Below are 10694 nucleotides of genomic sequence, written 5' to 3' on the forward strand. Positions count from 1 at the left end.
ATTGTTTACCTGAGGTGCCTTTTAGTTGTGCCTATTAAAATATGGAGAACAAAAATGTTGAGGTTCCAAAATTAGGGAAAGATCAAGATCCACTTCCACCTCGTGCTGAAGCTGCTGCCACTAGTCATGGCCGAGACGATGAAATGCCAGCAACGTCGTCTGCCAAGGCCGATGCCCAATGTCATAGTACAGAGCATGTCAAATCCAAAACACCAAATATCAGTAAAAAAAGGACTCCAAAACCTAAAATAAAATTGTCGGAGGAGAAGCGTAAACTTGCCAATATGCCATTTACCACACGGAGTGGCAAGGAACGGCTGAGGCCCTGGCCTATGTTCATGGCTAGTGGTTCAGCTTCACATGAGGATGGAAGCACTCAGCCTCTCGCTAGAAAACTGAAAAGACTCAAGCTGGCAAAAGCACCGCAAAGAACTGTGCGTTCTTCGAAATCCCAGATCCACAAGGAGAGTCCAATTGTGTCGGTTGCGATGCCTGACCTTCCCAACACTGGACGTGAAGAGCATGCGCCTTAGACCATTTGCACGCCCCCTGCAAGTGCTGGAAGGAGCACCCGCAGTCCAGTTCCTGATAGTCAGATTGAAGATGTCAGTGTTGAAGTACACCAGGATGAGGAGGATATGGGTGTTGCTGGCGCTGGGGAGGAAATTGACCAGGAGGATTCTGATGGTGAGGTGGTTTGTTTAAGTCAGGCACCCGGGGAGACACCTGTTGTCCGTGGGAGGAATAGGGCCATTGACATGCCTGGTCAAAATACAAAAAAAATCAGCTCTTCGGTGTGGAAGTATTTCACCAGAAATGCGGACAACATTTGTCAAGCCGTGTGTTGCCTTTGTCAAGCTGTAATAAGTAGGGGTAAGGACGTTAACCACCTCGGAACATCCTCCCTTATACGTCACCTGCAGCGCATTCATAATAAGTCAGTGACAAGTTCAAAAACTATGGGTGACAGCGGAAACAGTCCACTGACCAGTAAATCCCTTCCAAGCTCACGCAAACCACCCCACCAACTCCCTCAGTGTCAATTTCCTCCTTACCCAGGAATGCCAATAGTCCTGCAGGCCATGTCACTGGCAATTCTGACGAGTCCTCTCCTGCCTGGGATTCCTCCGATGCATCCTTGAGTGTAATGCCTACTGCTGCTGGCGCTGCTGTTGTTGCTGCTGGCAGTCGATCGTCATCCCAGAGGGGAAGTCGTAAGCCCACTTGTACTACTTCCAGTAAGCAATTGACTGTCCAACAGTCCTTTGCGAGGAAGATGAAATATCACAGCAGTCATCCTGCTGCAAAGCGGATAACTGAGGCCTTGACAACTATGTTGGTGTTAGACGTGCGTCCGGTATCCGCCGTTAGTTCACAGGGAACTAGACAATTTATTGAGGCAGTGTGCCCCCGTTACCAAATACCATCTAGGTTCCACTTCTCTAGGCAGGCGATACCGAGAATGTACACGGACGTCAGAAAAAGACTCACCAGTGTCCTAAAAAATGCAGTTGTACCCAATGTCCACTTAACCACGGACATGTGGACAAGTGGAGCAGGGCAGGGTCAGGACTATATGACTGTGACAGCCCACTGGGTAGATGTATGGACTCCCGCCGCAAGAACAGCAGCGGCGGCACCAGTAGCAGCATCTCGCAAACGCCAACTCTTTCCTAGGCAGGCTACGCTTTGTATCACCGCTTTCCAGAATACGCACACAGCTGAAAACCTCTTACGGCAACTGAGGAAGATCATCGCGGAATGGCTTACCCCAATTGGACTCTCCTGTGGATTTGTGGCATCGGACAACGCCAGCAATATTGTGTGTGCATTAAATATGGGCAAATTCCAGCACGTCCCATGTTTTGCACATACCTTGAATTTGGTGGTGCAGAATTTTTTAAAAAACGACAGGGGCGTGCAAGAGATGCTGTCGGTGGCCAGAAGAATTGCGGGACACTTTCGGCGTACAGGCACCACGTACAGAAGACTGGAGCACCACCAAAAACTACTGAACCTGCCCTGCCATCATCTGAAGCAAGAAGTGGTAACGAGGTGGAATTCAACCCTCTATATGCTTCAGAGGTTGGAGGAGCAGCAAAAGGCCATTCAAGCCTATACAATTGAGCACGATATAGGAGGTGGAATGCACCTGTCTCAAGCGCAGTGGAGAATGATTTCAACGTTGTGCAAGGTTCTGATGCCCTTTGAACTTGCCACACGTGAAGTCATTTCAGACACTGCCAGCCTGAGTCAGGTCATTCCCCTCATCAGGCTTTTGCAGAAGAAGCTGGAGACATTGAAGGAGGAGCTAACACGGAGCGATTCCGCTAGGCATGTGGGACTTGTGGATGGAGCCCTTAATTCGCTTAACAAGGATTCACGGGTGGTCAATCTGTTGAAATCAGAGCACTACATTTTGGCCACCGTGCTCGATCCTAGATTTAAAGCCTACCTTGGCTCTCTCTTTCCGGCAGACACAAGTCTGCTGGGGTTCAAAGACCTGCTGGTGACAAAATTGTCAAGTCAAGCGGAACGCGACCTGTCAACATCTCCTCCTTCACATTCTCCCGCAACTGGGGGTGCGAGGAAAAGGCTCAGAATTCCGAGCCCACCCGCTGGCGGTGATGCAGGGCAGTCTGGAGCGACTGCTGATGCTGACATCTGGTCCGGACTGAAGGACCTGACAACGATTACGGACATGTCGTCTACTGTCACTGCATATGATTCTCTCACCATTGAAAGAATGGTGGAGGATTATATGAGTGACCGCATCCAAGTAGGCACGTCACACAGTCCGTACTTATACTGGCAGGAAAAAGAGGCAATTTGGAGGCCCTTGCACAAACTGGCTTTATTCTACCTAAGTTGCCCTCCCACAAGTGTGTACTCCGAAAGAGTGTTTAGTGCCGCCGCTCACCTTGTCAGCAATCGGCGTACGAGGTTACATCCAGAAAATGTGGAGAAGATGATGTTCATTAAAATGAATTATAATCAATTCCTCCGTGGAGACATTGACCAGCAGCAATTGCCTCCACAAAGTACACAGGGAGCTGAGATGGTGGATTCCAGTGGGGACGAATTGATAATCTGTGAGGAGGGGGATGTACACGGTGATATATCGGAGGATGATGATGAGGTGGACATCTTGCCTCTGTAGAGCCAGTTTGTGCAAGGAGAGATTAATTGCTTCTTTTTTGGTGGGGGTCCAAACCAACCCGTCATTTCAGTCACAGTCATGTGGCAGACCCTGTCACTGAAATGATGGGTTGGTTAAAGTGTGCATGTCATGTTTATACAACATAAGGGTGGGTGGGAGGGCCCAAGGACAATTCCATCTTGCACCTCTTTTTTCTTTCATTTTTCTTTGCGTCATGTGCTGTTTGTGGAATGTTTTTTGGAAGGGCCATCCTGCGTGACACTGCAGTGCCACTCCTAGATGGGCCCGGTGTTTGTGTCGGCCACTAGGGTCGCTTATCTTACTCACACAGCTACCTCATTGCGCCTCTTTTTTTCTTTGCGTCATGTGCTGTTTGGGGAGGGTTTTTTGGAAGGGCCATCCTGCGTGACACTGCAGTGCCACTCCTAGATGGGCCCGGTGTTTGTGTCGGCCACTAGGGTCGCTTATCTTACTCACACAGCTACCTCATTGCGCCTCTTTTTTTCTTTGCATCATGTGCTGTTTGGGGAGGGTTTTTTGGAAGGGCCATCCTGCGTGACACTGCAGTGCCACTCCTAGATGGGCCCGGTGTTTGTGTCGGCCACTAGGGTCGCTTATCTTACTCACACAGCTACCTCATTGCGCCTCTTTTTTTCTTTGCGTCATGTGCTGTTTGGGGAGGGTTTTTTGGAAGGGCCATCCTGCGTGACACTGCAGTGCCACTCCTAGATGGGCCCGGTGTTTGTGTCGGCCACTAGGGTCGCTTATCTTACTCACACAGCTACCTCATTGCGCCTCTTTTTTTTTTTGCGTCATGTGCTGTTTGGGGAGGGTTTTTTGGAAGGGCCATCCTGCGTGACACTGCAGTGCCACTCCTAGATGGGCCCGGTGTTTGTGTCGGCCACTAGGGTCGCTTATCTTACTCACACAGCTACCTCATTGCGCCTCTTTTTTTCTTTGCGTCATGTGCTGTTTGGGGAGGGTTTTTTGGAAGGGCCATCCTGCGTGACACTGCAGTGCCACTCCTAGATGGGCCCGGTGTTTGTGTCGGCCACTAGGGTCGCTTATCTTACTCACACAGCTACCTCATTGCGCCTCTTTTTTTCTTTGCGTCATGTGCTGTTTGGGGAGGGTTTTTTGGAAGGGCCGTCCTGCGTGACACTGCAGTGCCACTCCTAGATGGGCCCGGTGTTTGTGTCGGCCACTAGGGTCGTTTATCTTACTCACACAGCTACCTCATTGTGCCTCTTTTTTTCTTTGCGTCATGTGCTGTTTGGGGAGGGTTTTTTGGAAGGGCCATCCTGCGTGACACTGCAGTGCCACTCCTAGATGGGCACGGTGTTTGTGTCGGCCACTAGGGTCGCTTATCTTACTCACACAGCTACCTCATTGCGCCTCTTTTTTTCTTTGCATCATGTGCTGTTTGGGGAGTGTTTTTTGGAAGGGCCATCCTGCGTGACACTGCAGTGCCACTCCTAGATGGGCACGGTGTTTGTGTCGGCCACTAGGGTCGCTTAGCTTAGTCATCCAGCGACCTAGGTGCAAATTTTAGGACTAAAAATAATATTGTGAGGTGTGAGGTATTCAGAATAGACTGAAAATGAGAGGAAATTATGGTTTTTGAGGTTAATAATACTTTGGGATCAAAATGACCCCCAAATTCTATGATTTAAGCTGTTTTTTAGTGTTTTTAAAAAAAAAACACCCGAATCCAAAACACACCCGAATCCGACAAAAAAAATTCGGTGAGGTTTTGCCAAAACGCGGTCGAACCCAAAACACGGCCGCGGAAACGAACCCAAAACCAAAACACAAAACCCGAAAAATTTCAAGTGCACATCTCTAATTTGTATACTGTTTTTTTTTTCCTTTTCTTATGTCATTAGTCATTGATTATAAACTGCTACCTTAATATTTCATATGATATTACAAAGGATGGAAGAAAGAAAGAAAAAACACAAACATGATAGTGCATTTAAGTTGTCAGCACACATCTGCTTTGGTTCAAATGCACTGCATATCTTCCTTCAGTCAGCCAACAAAACAGCAATGGAAAAGATTAACATACTGTTGGTAAAGCAGTTGCATCAAATTGATTTTCTGCAATATAGCATGATAATCCATACTGACAGCTCTGGATAGTACCAGCACATTTCTTGCTGGACTTGGTAATGCAAAGAACACAGTAAACAGCTTCACTTTTTTTCAAAAATAAATAATTGACTATGAAAAACCTATCAGTCTTAAATAAGGACATCAGTAAGCACCACTGGCATAATGGATAAGGCACTGTTCTCCTAAGCCAGTGGTTGTGGGTTTAAGTCCCATCTGAGTTGGAAGTCATTACAGCAGTGTCTCATCACTAGAGTAGATATTTTATCCTTGCTTCAACTGTAAAACAGTCTTGCAGTGTTTAGCTTGTAAAAAATGACCACAGAAGCTAAAATATTACATTAACTATGATAACATTGTTGTTGTTGTTGTTGTTGTTGTTGTTGTTTTTTAAACCTTTTCTATCACCGTGGACAGCTTATTCAAGTGCCATCTGGCATGCATGTTCCTTTGTTGCTCATCATTCATCACCAAAAATTATTTTCTTTTTCAATTCTTATGACTGTACTGATTGTATTGAATAAAATCCACATCTAGCATAACAAATTAATGCTGCAAAGTGCTCCAGTGGCGCAATTGGTCAGCACGCGGTACTTATAAGACAGTATCTGTTGAGCAATGCTGAGGTTGTGAGTTCAAGCCTCACCTGGAGCATCTTTGTATATTGTTGTTTTTTTCCTTTTCTTATGTCATTAGTCATTGATTATAAACTGCTACCTTAATATTTAATATGATGTTACAAAGGATGGAAGAAATAAAGAAAAAATACAAACATGATTGTGCATTTAAGTTGTCAGCACACATCAGCTGCATCACACATCAGCTGCATTGAATAAAATCCACATCTAGCATAACCAATCAATGATGCAAAGCGCTCCAGTGGCGCAATTGGTCAGCGCGCGGTACTTATAAGACAGTATCCGTTGAGCAATGCCGAGGTTGTGAGTTCAAGCCTCACCTGAAGCAGCTTTGTATAATGTTTTTTTTTTCTTTTTTTATGTCATTAGTCATTGATTATAAACTGCTACCTTAATGTTTAATATGATATTACAAAGGATGGAAGAAAGAAAGAAAAAACACAAACATGATTGTGCATTTAAGTTGTCAGCACACATCTGCTTTGGTTCAAATGCACTGCATATCTTCCTTCAGTCAGCCATCAAAACAGCAATGGAAAAATTAACATACTGTTGGTAAAGCAGTTGCATCAAATTGATTTTCTGCAATATAGCATGATAATCCATACTGACAGCTCTGGATAGTACCAGCATATTTCTTGCTGGACTTGGTAATGCAAAGAACACAGTAAACAGCTTCACTTTTTCCTCAAAAATAAATAATTGACTATTAAAAACCTAACAGTCTTAAATAAGAACATCAGTAAGCACCACTGGCATAATGGATAAGTCACTGCCCTCCTAAGACAGGGGGTCCAAGTTCCATATGGGGTGGAAGTCATTACAGCAAGTGTCTCATCAATAGAGTTGATATTTTATCCTTGCTTCGACTGTAAAACAGTCTTGCACTGTTTAGCTTGCAAAAAATGACCACAGAAGCTAAAATATGACATTTATTATGATAACATTGTTGTTGTTTTTTTTAAACCTTTTCTATCACCGTGGACAGCTTATTTAAGTACCATCTGGCATGCATGTTCCTTTGTTGCTCATCATTCATCACCAAAAATGATTTTCTTTTTCAATTCTTATGACTGTACTGATTGCATTGAATAAAATCCACATCTAGCATAACCTATCAATGTTGCAAAGCGCTCCAGTGGCGCAATTGGTCAGCGCGCGGTACTTATAAGACAGTATCTGTTGAGCAATGCCAAGGTTGTGAGTTCAAGCCTCACCTGGAGCATTTTCGTATACTGTTTTTTTTTCCTTTTCTTATGTCATTAGTCATTGATTATAAACTGGTAGCCTTAATATTTAATATGATATTACAAAGGATGGAAGAAAGAAAGAAAAAACACAAACATGATTGTGCATTTAACTTGTCAGCACACATCTGCTTTGGTTCAAATGCACTGCATATCTTCCTTCAGTCAGCCAACAAAACAGCAATGGAAAAGATTAACATACTGTTGGTAAAGCAGTTGCATCAAATTGATTTTCTGCAATATAGCATGATAATCCATACTGACAGCTCTGGATAGTACCAGCATATTTCTTGCTGGACTTGGTAATGCAAAGAACACAGTAAACAGCTACACTTTTTCCTCAAAAATAAATAATGGACTATTAAAAACCTAACAGTCTTAAATAAGAACATCAGTAAGCACCACTGGCATAATGGATAAGTCACTGCCCTCCTAAGACAGGGGGTCCAAGTTCCATATGGGGTGGAAGTTATTACAGCAAGTGTCTCATCACTAGAGTTGATATTTTATCCTTGCTTCGACTGTAAAACAGTCTTGCAGTGTTTAGCTTGCAAAAAATGACCACAGAAGCTGAAATATGACATTTATTATGATAACATTGTTGTTGTTTTTTTTAAACATTTTCTATCACCGTGGACAGCTTATTTAAGTACCATCTGGCATGCATGTTCCTTTGTTGCTCATCATTCATCACCAAAAATGATTTTCTTTTTCAATTCTTATGACTGTACTGATTGCATTGAATAAAATCCACATCTAGCATAACCTATCAATGCTGCAAAGTGCTCCAGTGGCTCAATTGGTCAGCGCGCGGTATTTATAAGACAGTATCTGTTGAGCAATGCCGAGGTTGTGAGTTCAAGCCTCACCTGGAGCAGTTTTGTATAATGTTTTTTTTCCTTTTTTTATGTCATTAGTCATTGATTATAAACTGCTACCTTAATATTTAATATGATATTACAAAGGATGGAAGAAAGAAAGAAAAAACACAAACATGATTGTGCATTTAAGTTGTCAGCACACATCTGCTTTGGTTCAAATGCACTGCATATCTTCCTTCAGTCAGCCAACAAAACAGCAATGGAAAAGATTAACATACTGTTGGTAAAGCAGTTGCATCAAATTGATTTTCTGCAATATAGCATGATAATCCATACTGATAGCTCTGGATAGTACCAGCTCATTTCTTGCTGGACTTGGTAATGCAAAGAACACAGTAAACAGCTTCACTTTTTTTCAAAAATAAATAATTGACTATTAAAACCCTATCAGTCTTAAATAAGGACATCAGTAAGCACCACTGGCATAATGGATAAGGCACTGTTCTCCTAAGCTAGTGGTTGTGGGTTTAAGTCTGGTCTGAGTTGGAAGTCATTACAGCAAGTGTCTCATCACTAGAGTTGATATTTTATCCTTGCTTCAACTGTAAAACAGTCTTGCAGTGTTTTGCTTGTAAAAAATGACCACAGAAGCTAAAATATGACATTAATTATGATAACATTGTTGTTGTTGTTGTTGTTGTTTTTTAAACCTTTTCTATCACTGTGGACAGCTTATTCAAGTGCCATCTGGCATGCATGTTCCTTTGTTGCTCATCATTCATCACCAAAAATTATTTTCTTTTTCAATTCTTATGACTGTACTGATTGTATTGAATAAAATCCACATCTAGCATAACCAATTAATGCTACAAAGAGCTCCAGTGGCGCGATTGGTCAGCACACGGTACTTATAAGACAGTATCTGTTGAGCAATGCCGAGGTTGTGAGTTCAAGCCTCACCTGGAGCATCATTGTATACTGTTTTTTTTTCTTTTCTTATGTCATTAGTCATTGATTATAAACTGCTACCTTAATATTTAATATGATATTACAAAGGATGGAAGAAAGAAAGAAAAAACACAAACATGATTGTGCATTTAAGTTGTCAGCACACATCTGCTTTGGTTCAAATGCACTGCATATCTTCCTTCAGTCAGCCAACAAAACAGCAATGGAAAAGATTAACATACTGTTGGTAAAGCAGTTGCATCAAATTGATTTTCTGCAATATAGCATGATAATCCATACTGACAGCTCTGGATAGTACCAGCACATTTCTTGCTGGACGTGGTAATGCAAAGAACACAGTAAACAGCTTCACTTTTTTTCAAAAATAAATAATTGACTATTAAAAACCTAACAGTCTTAAATAAGGACATCAGTAAGCACCACTGGCATAATGGATAAGGCACTGTTCTCCTAAGCCAGTGGTTGTGGGTTTAAGTCCTGTCTGAGTTGGAAGTCATTACAGCAAGTGTCTCATCAGTAGAGTTGATATTTTATCCTTGCTTCAACTGTAAAACAGTCTTGCAGTGTTTAGCTTGTAAAAAGTGACCACAGAAGCTAAAATATGACATTAATTATGATAACATTGTTGTTGTTGTTTTTTAAACCTTTTCTATCACCGTGGACAGCTTATTCAAGTGCCATCTGGCATGCATGTTCCTTTGTTGCTCATCATTTATCACCAAAAATTATTTTCTTTTTCAATTCTTATGACTGTACTGATTGTATTGAATAAAATCCACATCTAGCATAACCAATTAATGCTGCAAAGAGCTCCAGTGGCGCGATTGGTCAGCACACGGTACTTATAAGACAGTATCTGTTGAGCAATGCCGAGGTTGTGAGTTCAAGCCTCACCTGGAGCATCATTGTATACTGTTTTTTTTTCTTTTCTTATGTCATTAGTCATTGATTATAAACTGCTACCTTAATATTTAATATGATATTACAAAGGATGGAAGAAAGAAAGAAAAAACACAAACATGATTGTGCATTTAAGTTGTCAGCACACATCTGCTTTGGTTCAAATGCACTGCATATCTTCCTTCAGTCAGCCAACAAAACAGCAATGGAAAAGATTAACATACTGTTGGTAAAGCAGTTGCATCAAATTGATTTTCTGCAATATAGCATGATAATCCATACTGACAGCTCTGGATAGTACCAGCACATTTCTTGCTGGACGTGGTAATGCAAAGAACACAGTAAACAGCTTCACTTTTTTTCAAAAATAAATAATTGACTATTAAAAACCTAACAGTCTTAAATAAGGACATCAGTAAGCACCACTGGCATAATGGATAAGGCACTGTTCTCCTAAGCCAGTGGTTGTGGGTTTAAGTCCTGTCTGAGTTGGAAGTCATTACAGCAAGTGTCTCATCAGTAGAGTTGATATTTTATCCTTGCTTCAACTGTAAAACAGTCTTGCAGTGTTTAGCTTGTAAAAAGTGACCACAGAAGCTAAAATATGACATTAATTATGATAACATTGTTGTTGTTGTTTTTTAAACCTTTTCTATCACCGTGGACAGCTTATTCAAGTGCCATCTGGCATGCATGTTCCTTTGTTGCTCATCATTCATCACCAAAAATGATTTTCTTTTTCAATTCTTATGACTGTACTGATTGTATTGAATAAAATCCACATCTAGCATAACCAATGAATGCTGCAAAGAGCTCCAGTGGCGCGATTGGTCAGCACGCGGTACTT

At 42.2% G+C, this 10694-nt stretch overlaps 2 non-coding genes across 2 annotated transcripts; both read left to right on the forward strand.

Moving 5' to 3' along the window:
• The first annotated feature begins 6145 nt into the window (after positions 1 to 6145).
• TRNAI-UAU (transfer RNA isoleucine (anticodon UAU)) lies at positions 6146 to 6238 on the forward strand. Its single transcript is given in 2 exon segments — positions 6146 to 6183; positions 6203 to 6238. It is a non-coding gene; the product is annotated as a tRNA-Ile (tRNA).
• Positions 6239 to 7042: 804 nt separating this feature from the next.
• TRNAI-UAU (transfer RNA isoleucine (anticodon UAU)) lies at positions 7043 to 7135 on the forward strand. The gene is given in 2 exon segments: positions 7043 to 7080; positions 7100 to 7135. It is a non-coding gene; the product is annotated as a tRNA-Ile (tRNA).
• The last annotated feature ends 3559 nt before the right edge of the window (positions 7136 to 10694 follow it).

The sequence above is a fragment of the Pseudophryne corroboree genome, chromosome 4 (assembly GCF_028390025.1).
Source record: "Pseudophryne corroboree isolate aPseCor3 chromosome 4, aPseCor3.hap2, whole genome shotgun sequence".
In the NCBI taxonomy this organism is placed as follows: Eukaryota; Metazoa; Chordata; class Amphibia; order Anura; family Myobatrachidae; genus Pseudophryne; species Pseudophryne corroboree.